We start from the raw sequence: 14,088 nt of genomic DNA on the forward strand, positions 1-14,088 counted from the left end.
TTTTCATTTCTGCCATGATAGTTTCTCCACCGCTTTGAATTTTATGCAAAACATATTTTTTTGCTATTTCTCCTGCAAAGTTGGCAATTTTGCAAAGTGTGATGCCGCTTGTAGCAATATTTGTACCAGGGGCGGAAATCACGGGGGGGACAGGGGGGTCCGGACCCCCCCTTCCTGGGACTAACAGAGAGTTGTCCCCCTCAATATATCATTGTAAACATAACTATATAATTTTAAATAATATAATAATATGCATTGAAAGCGCTTGTGCTAATTATAGACGCAAAACAATGCGTTTTTAAGTTTCGAAAGATTGAGTCCCCCCCTCATACGCCTCACAGTGGTTTGGTCCACTGCCTACCTGCCTCCCCGAACCCCCACACACACACATTAGCCCTCGGTACGAGTGTGTGTGGAGGATCTCTGGAAGTGTGTCAGTGGTGGCAGACCTCCAGTAAGTAGCTACTTTGCAAAGGTTAACTTAAAACAAAGGATGTGTCAGACATTTTTCTTTACTTCTACCACTCAACAGAATAAAACACATTCACAACTGTAACCAGACTACATTTTGTTCGCTCCATTACCTCGCGCTTGAATCTCGTGCGTCAGCGTGTTGGTACGGAGCAGCCGCGTCTCCTAATGCATGTATGTGTATGGAGGCAGGAGGTCTATCCACAATTAAAATCCTCATAACTCACTGAATTTTCGACCGATTTTCAAGCGGTTTGGTTTGTTACAAATGCCAGACATGTATTTATGATACAGGATACTTGGTTAAATTAAAATGCGGGATTTCATACCAAAATACTTTATCTTTTGTAGATGGTAACAGTAATATTTCTATAATATAATATTTAAGATTAACTTACCCTATGTAATTAGGTTCTAAGTATATTATTTTTTTCTTACTGCATGTAAAATGGCTGCCACTATGTTATTTTGTTCATAATTTTGGAAATAAATGAAGACTTAATTCATAAAAAAGACATAATTACAACAAACACTATGTTAAAATATTAAGTAAGTTTCTGGCAGGCTTCATAGCGTTCTGGACTTTTACACATTGACAGCAAAACATTAGAGATCTGCTTTTTCGGGAAAACTAAATCTAATTAGGCATATATTAGCTTTAGTTCAGTTAATGGGTGTTGCATCTCACCTACTACTGTAAATAACCTGCATGCTGTGTGTGTGTGTGTGTGTGTGTGTGTGTGTGTGTGTGTCTATTTGTCAGCCAGCCAGGTCAGTTAAAATGGCAGAGAAAAGAAAAACAGACATCCGATCATTTTTCAGTGCACCGAAACGCCAAGTAGAAAGACCCCAGTGATATCAAAGGCAATTTGATAAAATCTTCATAAGAAAGGAATGAAGTGCTTATGGAAATGTTTCATAATGGACCTCTATATACATTTAATACAACAGTACTTTTGGCGGCACCTTTGGTGTCCCCTTCAGGAATTGGTCTTGAGAAATTTTTCTGTTTATTGTCCTCCCCCAACAGTGATTGATTTGTACATAGCCTATATCTTTATAATAATTATCTGTATTTCATAGCAATGTATCATGTCATTTTTATTTTTTTAAGACAGTGTGTTCTCAGAAGCCAACTTTTAACAATGTAAAAAAAAAAGATTACTCAATAAAACCATATCTGAATAAAGCAACACAGCTTAACTTGACTGGTTGATTTGATATTTTGACTTTTCACTTTTTTTTTGGCAACAAAAAGTAGTTAATAGTAGTAATATTGCATAAGCGTCGCACAAATGATCAGTTTTGGAAGAAAACTAAACACCAACTAAAACACTGATGTGAGGCTGCAGGTATCATTCACAAAAATATTTGTCTGGTTTGTCTGTGGCCGTGTCTTGATTTTCTGCATCTGTTCGCTTTTTTTTTTAGATTGTTTTTTTGTTTTTGATGAGAGAGCAGGAAACACACACGCTAAAATGTAGAGCAGCTCGGAAAATGAAACCACAGCCCTTACAGACAAAAGGCCTGACAACAACCAGAATGGTTACCAGTTTTGACTGGTCTCCTTTTTTCTCACCGTGCACGACTGTGCTGGGTTGGACTGCAGGGAGGCTTTTCATGAATCAGCCCCTGTTGACGGCTTGTCACGTGTCTGTTAAATCTTTGGGTATGATTGAGTCATAACAAAACACTGAGCTCTACATATATTTTTTATAAGTTTTCTTCCTGATCAGCGTCACAAGTTTGACACCACTGCTGCCTAGAAGCTTTGCATTGGCATAGAAACCTGGTCTGAGGTCTTTCTCTTCCCTGTCCTCTTAACTAAATTGTGTTGCCACCAGTGTTTCCAACCTCTTCAGTGCCTCTGCCTGCAGTCACACAGCTTCAAGGCCTCTAGGTTTATGCTAGTAAAAAAAAAAACCAGACCTAGACCTAACCAAAGTTTTGACCGCATTAATCTTCATTGGTGATTGATAGTGCAACAAGCATTGACCTACATACGCTTGCCACTTACACTAGATGCAATGTGAAATTCAAAACTGTGCAAAACTGCGTGTTGTAATTTATTGCTGTTTCACATACTGTACATGGCATGCTTGCAAACTTGCAACTCTCGGTGTTCCAAAGATCCCATTTGCATTCGTCTGTGATGATGTGAGTGGTTTTAGCAGCTGTTTGAATATGGAAACACCACTTTTACAGTTTAGCATCACTTTCTACAATGACCTGCTGTGACCTCTATTATAATCACAGCCTCATGAAACTTTGCATCCAGAAAATAGAGATTTTGTCAATGTAAGTTAAAGATATGGGGACCAATTAGAGAAAAATACTAGCCACTTTTTGCAGAAACTTCCAGAAATCAAATGTTTTTAGATACCAAGTCACTTCATTAACTTTTTCCATGTGCAGGATGTGTGTGTGTGTGTGTGATTTTGATTTTGAACTTTTATGTCAAATTTTGAGCAGCAATTTTTTTTTTTACCAAAAGCATGTATCAGGCCAAAAGTTGGCACCGCAACTTGTAGCACATAACTAAGCTTGGGAATGGGATTCCCAGGGTGCACACATAATGTTCCAAACTCTTCAAGACTGTCACATGAATCGTAAGAATCCTATCTGTCTGATGGGTGTAACACTTACTTGTGGAATCTATTATTACCACCCCAAAGCACCACGTCCACAATGCCCCCAGTACAGCAGGTTCCCCTCTTGAATTGCATGCATCCTCATAATCTCTGCCTGTAGTAATGCTGAGACAGTATTAACAGTTACTAGTTGTAATTTTAAACTCTGTGCTGTTCAACCTGGCGCACTCAAGTTCAGAGAGACAAGCTTATGACCGAAAGGTCGCTGGTTCAAAACCACTAGCTGGGGAGTCAGGGTGTGTGTATGTGTGTGTGGTTAACCCTAACCCTTGTGGTGGGGGGTAACTGGGCAAAGGTGAAGCAGGCTCATTTCATGACTATCGCCCCTAACTTCCCTGAAAGAGGCTTAAAGTTTGGCAAGTTTGAATGGAAGCTGTTGAGCATAGCTATAGGGCATGCCACTGTACACACATTCATGAAAAATCAGTAATAGTCCCATAATATTCCCATAACAATTTACGATATATTCCTGTGGTGCTCAGTAATGAGTTTATATTGACCTTATTATACTTTATGGTATTTTTTTTTAGATATATATACATTTAAATGTTATTAATCCCCTTGGGGAAATGCTGCAGCAGCAGAAAGTAATAGGATTCAGCTGGGAAAAGGAAATAGAATATAAGTACGCAACTAGAATACAAAATAAGCAAAAAAATACTAGTAAAACATAACATAATAAAAGGAAGCAATAAAGTAGAACAAAGTAGAACAACTATTGTGTGGTTATGTAAACTGCTGACAATTACAACACTTTAAGTAGGCTGTAAAAGTGGGAATTATGGGAAGGAAATGGATTATTAACATATGGATTTACTTACAGTTGTTACATGCAGATAATACTCAGATAACAGTCTCAATTGCTTGTATTAGTAAATATGAAACAGTTTCTGTATGTAGATGTAAATAATAGAAGTATGTACAAACAAACGTATTAATTATAGAGCTAACTATAAATGTACTGTAACTATGTATAAACTAAATAAATATCAAATTATCAATATGCACGCGGTATGAACCATTATGAACATTTTAATATGGCATTATGTGATGTTTGCACGGTGTCTCTCTAAGATGTATTGTATTACTACAGCTTTTATTCACCGGGGTCAAATCTACTGAAACATTGCAGACGCACTCAAGACCAGCAGAGAGCAGCATAGACTTGTCTTGGACAGTCGCTTTAACTGCAGCAGAAGCAACCTGAAAGTCTCAGTGATGATGATGAAACATGCGAGAGGAGAAGTGTACAAGGCAGCTGTCCAGGAGGGAGACTGAGCAGGTTTGGACTGAAAAGAGTGTAACTGCAACGTAGAGCTACCTACTTTTTTCAGCCAAGGAAAACACGAGACATTCAGTTCAAGCGGCTATCAAGGGAAAACAGCCCGTTTACCAGGAGTTTCACATTCACTATCTCAATGTGTCACTCGACTCCAAATGCATGTAAAATTTGAATTTTGCACCAAAGTCATAGCAATCTATAGGGCTATGAACTTTGTTATAAAGCATGGCCACATTCTCCCTTTGGGATTTCTACGAAAAAGGAGCAATAATCCTATAATACACAACGATATTATGCAAATAGCACAGCAAACATGTTAAGTCTATAGGAATATTATAGTGATACCATAAGAGATTCTAAAATACCATAAAGCACGATAATGTCACTATAAACTCACTATTGAGTACCACAGACGCATTATGAGTCCCTATAGGAATATCACAAGCGTATTATTAGGAGTGGCTCTGAAACTTACAGCGCTGCATGGTCTCCATCAGTTTTGGATGTTCGCATTTTATTCAGCGACTCGTTACATTTCCCCCCAGTAACGAGTAGTGTAATGAATCACCAGTAGGCTAATAGTTTCCAATCAAAAAAATAAGTTGTTCGTTATCTTTTGTCATAAGATTGAGACTGAATTATCCATAAACAATGATTATCCCCATCCTCCGAGTCGTTTTCTTCATAATTAGTCTTCGTCCTCTCAGCTGACACGATAGCCTATGCAAAATGGCAAAAAGTTGAGTTTCTCTGGGTGGAAGTATTCCCACTACTTTGACTTTATCGAGAGAAATTATGACTACAACATTGGACTTTACGGCTATTTGGTTTCCCTAATCATTCACACAGAAGAACACAGGAGAGATAATTGAGTTACCCCGACTTTTCAAGGTAAGAGACAATGTAGTTGGCAATTATATAATCTATAACGATATAATGTAGCCCATAGTGTAACGAATTACTGTCCACAGGGAGTAATAAGTAGGCGCAAGGTAATATGTTATTTGAAATGAGTAACGATTAGTGAGTACATGGTCTCCAATAGGGATCTGTGCGTAAAAGGCGCGTCAACGGGACTCTCCACCCGCGCCGCTCGTGTGCTCCCATTTCCTTTAACACGGTCGTGTGGTCTCAAGACCTTCAGCATCCCACTAAAGTGCACATCGAGCTCCACGGATCACACGGCACATCTGCATCTGCGGTGCCTGCAGTAACACCGTTTCATCACACGACATTCCCATCCGAGGCTTAAATACGCGCCAAGTGCACGGAGTCGCCATCGCCAGACTCGACTGGACTTTTTGGAGAGGACGACCGGACCGACACACATTTCCTCTGAGGACTGAAGTGCTGCTGTGACTGACGACTGAGTGCATCGGATCAGTACCACGAGCATGAAGAAGACTGCCAATACAGGTACAGTGCAAATGACTCAAAAGTAGCTACACAGTTTTTAATACTAATAATAATGAAAAACAAAGCATTTTAACTTATTTAGTCAATCGTCAAATTTCTAGCCATGACCTAAAGTGTATCTGAAAACAGGAAAAATATTTATAAATACAGTGAGTATTAATAATGTATATAAGAATGTATACCTACTTTTGAAACAGGCTATGTATGTTGGCATATGGCGTATTTTTCTCATTTGAGTATGATGAATAAATAATGTAGATGTGTTTTTCAAGTTACAGTAATGCAACTTATATGGATATATGACATACTATAACACTTATGAAATTACTGTATAATTTAGATGAATTAGTTATACTACTCATAGGTTACACAATACATTTTCAAATATAAGCTTTCTGTGGCAAAACACAACTAAGTATTCCTTTATTTCTGTTCATAATTTATCTTTAGTTGCCCCTTCATCCCTTTCCCGCTTGTCAAACTTTTTCACTTAGTCTTTGCCCCCTCCCTTCTTTTTGACCAGCGTATATTGGTGCTGAGTGTACAGCACCCAAGGGAGCACCTCAGGGTTCCCTGGCTATTAAAGTCTTATGTGCATCATCCTCTGTCCTTCCCAGCCTGACCTTCTGTATGGATGCACTGGCGCCTCCAGGCTGCGCTCTATTTGGATACTCATAGTGCTGCTTGTGTGTGTGTGTGTGTGTGTATGTGTGTGTGTGGCATTAACGAGCATTGTAGACGTTTGCTTGCTTGTGCTGTTAGTGTGTGTGTGTATAGGCTTGTGTGTGTGTGCTTGGCTTCATGTGTGCGCGTGCCTTGCGTGTGCCTTGCGTGTGTCTGAGAGAAATAGAGTGTGAGTGTGTGTGTTATACAACATCTCTCTGGCTTTGCTCAGGCCCCATCTGTGCTTCCCCTCTCCCTCAGCGTTGGGGAACACAGGACGGGCTCTGGGGATGAGAATAAAGCGCTGCAGATCAGACGGACGCGGAAATTTAGCACAAGCCGATGCCGCTGAGGCTTGTGTTAAAACCAGGACCCATCATTAACACGCAGCTTGAAGACAAAGGCCCCAATATTGCTCTTTCTCTGGCATAAAAGACCCGTCTGTTAGACACATTACATTGTTTTTGGTCGGTTTGGGCTCTGGTCCTTTCTGTGGTGTTGCGTTACACATGGTCCGCAATAAACAACACACACAATCCACATTTTTGTCGCAGAATTCAGACTAAAAGTACTAACCAAGTGCACAGTAACTGTCACAAGCACAGCGGCAATCTTCAGCCTTGAGAAACCAGCGTTTGACCTTTTAGGGAATAGAAATGTGGGAAAGGTCCTGCGTAAAGGTTAAGGACCGGTCTGTTTAAGAAGTCTTATCAGTGCCTGTCAGTTTCTGTCTCTGGGGATCATCACAGCTGCACCTGCCCAAGCACTGGGAACCACAACCCAGCACTCTACCAACTCCCTTAAGCTGGCTAATGTCGTCAAGTGGTGGACTGGTAGCTTAGTAGGTGGTCATACTGCTGAGGACATACTGAACAGTAGTGGCTCCATCACCTGACATTGTTGTATTCTTTGCATTGCTAATGTAAGTCCAGGCAGCCTCTGTGTTATCCTGGTAGATGCTCCAGTGATTTCTACTTTAAGTGTTTTGACCTTAAGGTGGCAAACGATCTGTCTGGTCAAAGTATTTCATGGCTGAACTGAGGGGGAAGCCAATTAGTATTTGTGTACTTATTTTTCTAATGATTGTGTCTGTGCTGAATTTATTCTCGTTAGTTATTGCACAGTTTTGGATCTGTGGCACCAGAACAATTTAGCATTCTGTCTTTGTTGAGCTTATGAATGTCCACTGAATGCAGAGCTCATATTGTTGTTTTGATGCTGTATTGGTTTGATGCGTTTGGTGTGTGTGTGTGCTAGTGTACATGCACGCATATATATGTTTCTGAACTGACTCCTGCACACTGTCTACTGAACTTTGCTATTAGAGCATCTTTATTAGGAGCAATGCAGATTTTCTTTCTTTATTTGTCGACCTATAGTCTTCTGTACACACCTGTCACCTTGTACTAAGGTGTGCAGAAGCTCTACTGTTTGAACGGACTCTTTTGCCATCAGTGTACGACAGTGCTGGAGTCTGTAGCAGATGTGTAAATGTGAGCATCTGTCAACCGTTTGTTCCGTTAGAATACCATCTAAAAGAAACACAAGACTGCAATAAAAAAATGTCCAAAAACCACTTGCAAGAACAGCTCCAAAGCAAATATTTAGAACTGTCCCATATTTTTTCACATCCTCATTTTGAAGGGTGCATTAGATCTGTGCTGTCTCCGGTCATCCATGCTTAATTTTCTCCGGCATTCTCTACTCTCCACGTCGAGCTTTGTGTTTTCCCCTAAATCTCCAACAGAAACATGCGGGCTGCTATTTAGACCCGGAGCTTGTTTCTGCCGGCCCATGTTGGGCCTAATGAACTGGATGTACCCATGTTGTTCTGGAGTTCTGCGTAATGTGACCCTGAATGAACAGGGAGACCCAGTGGAGTAAATGCACTGTTTTTTTTTCTCCTCCCCCTTTTTTCTTTCTATCTTCCTACGCATGAGAGATCCCAGTCAGCTGTGCTATATTCTTCTGGCTGTGGTCATTTCTGAAAACAGGCTTGTCCTCAGCTTGAATAGGCTCTTTTGTGGTAAGCAGTTGCTTGGGGGTGGTAATGTGGACTTGTTGGACTTTTCATCTTTTGATAGCATGATCTGATAAAAAACTCAGGGTGGCATCTGTGATGTTGACTGGTAGATGGAATGTAAGACTTTCACAGATGTATTGCCAGCTAAAATGGCTTAGGCTGTATGCATTTTATCCAATTTTCTTTAATAAAATGTCAGAAGTAATAACTGTCCTTGAGGTGGATTACACAAGTAAGTCCACAGAATTAACATTGCCTCTGTGTGAATGTGACTTCAGTGAACATGTAAGTTTGGGTAGGCATATCAGAGCATACCACAGGGCTGGATGTCTTGGGGAGGCATTCTCAACTCTGCCAATATTACAAGGAAATGACTAAGTACTGCAATGCTCCAGTGACTAAACATCTCAATGCCGTGTAGCAGGCTAGAGGCGGTGATGGCCTAGCTTTAACCTGCTGGGTCAGATGCAATGGGGGACTCATGCAGACTCCAGCCCCCACACTACACTGTTTGACTTGGCTGAATTTAGACACAAGGGGGTGCTAGACTTGGGATTTACTTTCCACTTTCACACTGCACGTCCTATCTGGATCCAAATGGTGTAGCATTGTAATGTCCAATCGTGTTCATAGGTAATAACCAGGCTAGTTCAGTATTGTCCAGGGATGGGTTTCCAAAATCATCACAGTGTTATGTTCCACCTTTGTTGCAGATGATCCAGAGCCAGTCATGAAGCTTATCAGGGTAGCAGTACTGATCTAGGACCACTGATCAAGTTCCATGACTATAAAACCAGTGTAATGATTCACCCAAAAATGAAATTGCTGTCATTATCTACTCACCCTCATGCCAGTTGAGACACAGGTGAAGTTTGTTAGTCCATATAACACACCGCGAGGTTGCCAGCACAACTCTGTAGCAGCCTTCTCCAATACAACTGAAGTTCATGGGGACCGATCTTTAGAGTTCCAAAAAGAGCAAAAACTGACCATAAAATGACTCTATACAGCTCTTGCAGCATAATCTAAGACATCTGAAGCCAAACGATTGCACAGTGAGTGGAAAAGGCAGATATTTACACCATTATTTAGTACAAATCTTCACTACAGCTGTTGTTTTTGAAAAACATTCACGCTTGCGTACAACGAGACCTCACATGTTCATGTCAATCTCCCCCTGTTTACATTCTTAGGCATAGGTCTATGTCACACAAACTCAAAGAACTCTACTCAAAATGCTTAATTTGGATCTGAGATTACCCTTTCGGTTTTTGACCTGTTACTAAGACTGAGGTAAAACTGGTCACAGATCAGCCCACTCAGTTCTAAGTTGCATTGTAAACACAAGCCCAGATGATTGTGGGAGACCAGTTCAGTTGGGTCTGACTGGCTTCATCAGTGTGAAAATGCCATGACGTTATACAGGCAAGAGTGTCATCCATCCTCCCACTTACCACACCAGCAGGTCCCATAGAGAACCAGCAGATGAGGGGAGTCAATACGGCTCTTTATTTCCCTCCAACAATGGCTCTTCAGTGACAGCCGAACTAGATTCCCTTCAGTCTGAGTCATATATTGGCCCGGCCTGCCACCGCATTCACTAATACTCCCTGTGATAATAAAGCTCTCTTGGGGGACTTAGCTATTCATCGGTGAGCATCGATTTAATTCACTACCTAAGAGTCAAACTGCCAGGCCCTCCTGTTCATATAATCCTTATCACACTAAACCCCCCCCCCCCCCCCCCCCCCGACTTGAAAGCTCCTATGAGTATTAGACGTCTTTTTTCAGTCTTCTTATGTAAGTCCCAAACACAAAAGCTCACCTTCTTAGCCTAAGGGCCTCCATGGATACCGGTTGTTCGACAAAAAGTTTCCTTCATCAAAAGGACTTAACTTTTTTTCCCCTTAGATAAACTTTCCCTCGGCTATTAGCCTAATCTCTTCCCTCCCACTACAGGAAGTGACACATGATTTTATTAGGCCCAGTTTATCTCTCTTCACAGCTGAGATTCCCATCCGATTAAACTTAGCTGTGGGCTCCGAAATGCTGACCCATGTTTCGACAATGCGTGCATGCCCGTACAAGACCCCTCCCCCTATAGCGAACAGCCACATACACCCTCACTTTTGTGTTCACATGCACACATATGACATCATCTGCCATTGCCAGTGTCAGAGTTCAGCTATAAATAGAGATGGATGACGGTGTAACGCGGGTGACGTTTCAGCTGCACAAAGCCTCCCTGTGAACAGCATAAGGATGGAGAGGGGCCGTGTCACTGCTGCTTATCCTGATGAGCAGGCAGCCAGTCGTGAACGATTTCACCCAGCGTTCATTAAAGAAACACCTGATGTTACAAGCAGCTGCCATTAGCAAAGCATGAGATGATCATCATGGGGGCATCGTTGTTCCTGTGCACACAAGCTTGTGAACATGTAGCGGCTGTATTGTCGTGTGAAGATTTATATTCTGTGTCTTGTGTGGTGGAAGGTATTTTCTTTTTATAGTGTGTGTGTGTGTGTGTGACATATCAAGGGTTTTGAGTGAAATGGCTGGACGTGACCTTTTCCTAATTTAATCGCAGAGCAAAAAAACAACAAAACTTTAAATGATTGTATATTTTTTATTCAAAACTATTCAAAACATAGGAACAACTTTTACAGAGGTTAAAATTCAGAAAATTGATGTTCTATAAAAAGCTATCAAGTGCACTAATGCTCTTTTTGCACCAAATTCAATCTAGGGTTTTGAATCTTTTCTCCTTTATTTTAATTTTGTTTATGGTTGCAAATGTGTTCTTTTGGCCAGCAGATAAAGCTCAACAAGAGGTTTCCAATGACATATTTTGGCTCATTTTGGCCAAAATGTCACTTATGTCCATTTCGCACCAAATCCTCAATACACAGTGAAGAAAGGCAGAAATGAAGACGAGACGAGTTGTGGCAGTATTGCATTAGCTGGTAGTTGAACCCATGCAGTCAGTGTCAAGGATATGGAATGGTCAAACATACTGTATGCCGATTGGTGGACGATATTATTACCCTGCATACATTTGTAGTATAGGTGGCTCAGTAGCCCTGACCCAGTCTTAGTGCCATGCTGAACTCGCTGAGCTGCAGGACCACAAACACACCTCGTCTCACCAACGAATCAGAAAACTCAGATCCTAATGTATTATGGATGAGCTCTCTGACCAGGCATTGCATAATGACCCAGTGTAACGCTGCATACATTTCGTTTATATTTCACACTCAGTGGTCTTGCATTTATCTGGGACTTGCTCCGTCGCCAAACTCCACATGAACAGAGATCACCACAGAGCTCATGTGTCAGGAGCTCTCTCTCTCTCTCTCTCTCTCTCTGTGTGTGTGTGTGTGTGTGTGTGTGTGTAGACCGTCTGGGTCCTGGTTGTGGATTTAGACATCAGGAGCTTGGCATGCTGATTACAGAGGTCTGAAGCCACAGGGAACCACAGGAACTCTCTTCTCTCTTTCTCTCTCTCTCTCCTCTCGCACTCTTTCTCTTTCCAGCATCATCCCTCCATCGGTTCAGGCTAATTTGCAGAGATGGAGGTGAACGCAGCGGGCCCCGGGCTGATGTGGCTCGGTCCTGGGCCTTAAGATCCCCAGCCAAATCACATAGCTTCGCTCCTTTCATCCACGCTCCGTGGAAACTTACCTTTACATTACTTCATCCGCAGCTGAACAGCATAAGTTGTTACAGCACAGAGTACAATCATGTTTATTACACACTGTTGACACACTGTTATTGTTTTGGCTTAACAACTTTCATGTGGATTTGTGAAACCAACATTTCAGGCTGTTTTGATACTTGCGGCACTGCTGCTGCACTGCCGCTCCAAACCCCAGAATGAATTAGTTAGAAAATCCTGCAGGATGGATGAAGGGTGCTGGGACTCCCACTACTATATAAGCAAATAACCAAGTGTCCACATAGTTATCAGTCGCTACAGCAGACCCCTTCTTCCCTGCAGAGGGATCTGGAACTTTGAGGATATCCCATTTTTACTGAGTCTGCTGCCAGCTTCCTCTCACATCTAATGATTACCTTATGGTGAGGAGGAAATAGCCAGCAGCATTACCACAGCCATGCTGGGACGGACAGACAGACTGCACTACTAGCACTTTTATAGCCTCCGACAGCCCAAATGACCTGAAACTGGGATTTAAGTTGTCAGAGAATTGGAAGGGAAGAGCCTATTTGAGTTATAGCTGAAAGGGATGGGGTTTTCTGCGAACCGGATTGGATCGGCGTGCGTGTGCGTGTGTGTGTGTGTGTGCGTGGGCGTGTGTGTGTGTTGTGAATAACAGGGTCATGTGTCGGTTATCATGTAGACTTTGCTCGCGCTCTCGGAGGATCGGCTGTGTACAGCGAGGGCATGTCAGCGCTGACTGGAAGCGGTGCCAGTTGCTGACTCAGCACCGGTAATGACTTGGCGGCGAGTTTCGGCGCTTTGTTTGGACTAGCAATTTTATGAGCTGTGAAACATCTTCGGCGGTTGAGAATTTGTGATAGACTGATAATGTAAAAGCCCAGGGTCTCTCTGTGGGTTTTCCATTATTCAACTGTTTGTTGCTTTGAAGCCGTGGAGATCATTCAAGTCCAAAATGGCTCCAGTTTATACTCTCAAGTACTAAATTAAATTCATCAATACTTGTTTGCTTTTTGGAGAATTCGGTCAGAATGGATGATCGACTACAGAGGAATCTATGAAGGATTTTCGTGATAGCCGGCCATTTATGAAGTGCAAATAAATGATATGTTTACAATTCTCAGACAATCACTCATACCTCTTATTGAATCCAGGCTGGCTCCATTCACTCGGCTCCGCAGGTCCTCGATCTGCACCCTGAGACGGAAATACCACACTGCTGAATGGGAAGCAGACTGAGAGATGCAGCTTACATTTACACCTGAAAATGACCATATGTGATACAAAGTAAAGAGGAAAAACACAACAGACCAGATAAAGATTAGTTAGCTCCCCCTAGCTCCAGTTTCTCTCCCCGGCACTGGGTCACCATCAGTGGGAATGCTTGGCTGGGCCATGTGGCTGCCATCAGGAGAGGCTGGGAAGGCTGATTGGAAGATAGAGATACAATCAGACTTTCCCATTCCCAGATTGCTGTAATGACGGCGGACTTACTGTCTTGCTGTGTCTGAAGAACTCCTGGGCTTATTCTGGAGGGTACAACATGTTTAAGAGGATTGGCTGTCAACAGTGATTTCCAGATAGAAAATGTTAAATCAAAACTCTTATAATGGACGATAAAAAAACATATATAATGAACAGTTAAAGAACCACGATTTGTTACTATGCATAGAAAAAGGTAGATATAGATAGATAGAAAAAGATGCAGATGCAGGCTGTTCCAGTGAGATTTCTCTTTTCCTATGCAGGCTGTTTATATTTTAAAACAAATGCATCTCCTCACGGTTTGCATGGGAGCATGGCGTGGTTCCAAATTTGGTTTCTGCGGATGAGTGATGTGAGGAGTTGTGTCGTCCTGTACATGCCCCAGGTTGGATGTGTAGGCTGGAGCAGCAGCAGCAGCAGC

The sequence above is a fragment of the Centroberyx gerrardi genome, chromosome 3 (genome assembly GCF_048128805.1).
Source record: "Centroberyx gerrardi isolate f3 chromosome 3, fCenGer3.hap1.cur.20231027, whole genome shotgun sequence".
NCBI classification, from domain to species: domain Eukaryota; kingdom Metazoa; phylum Chordata; class Actinopteri; order Beryciformes; family Berycidae; genus Centroberyx; species Centroberyx gerrardi.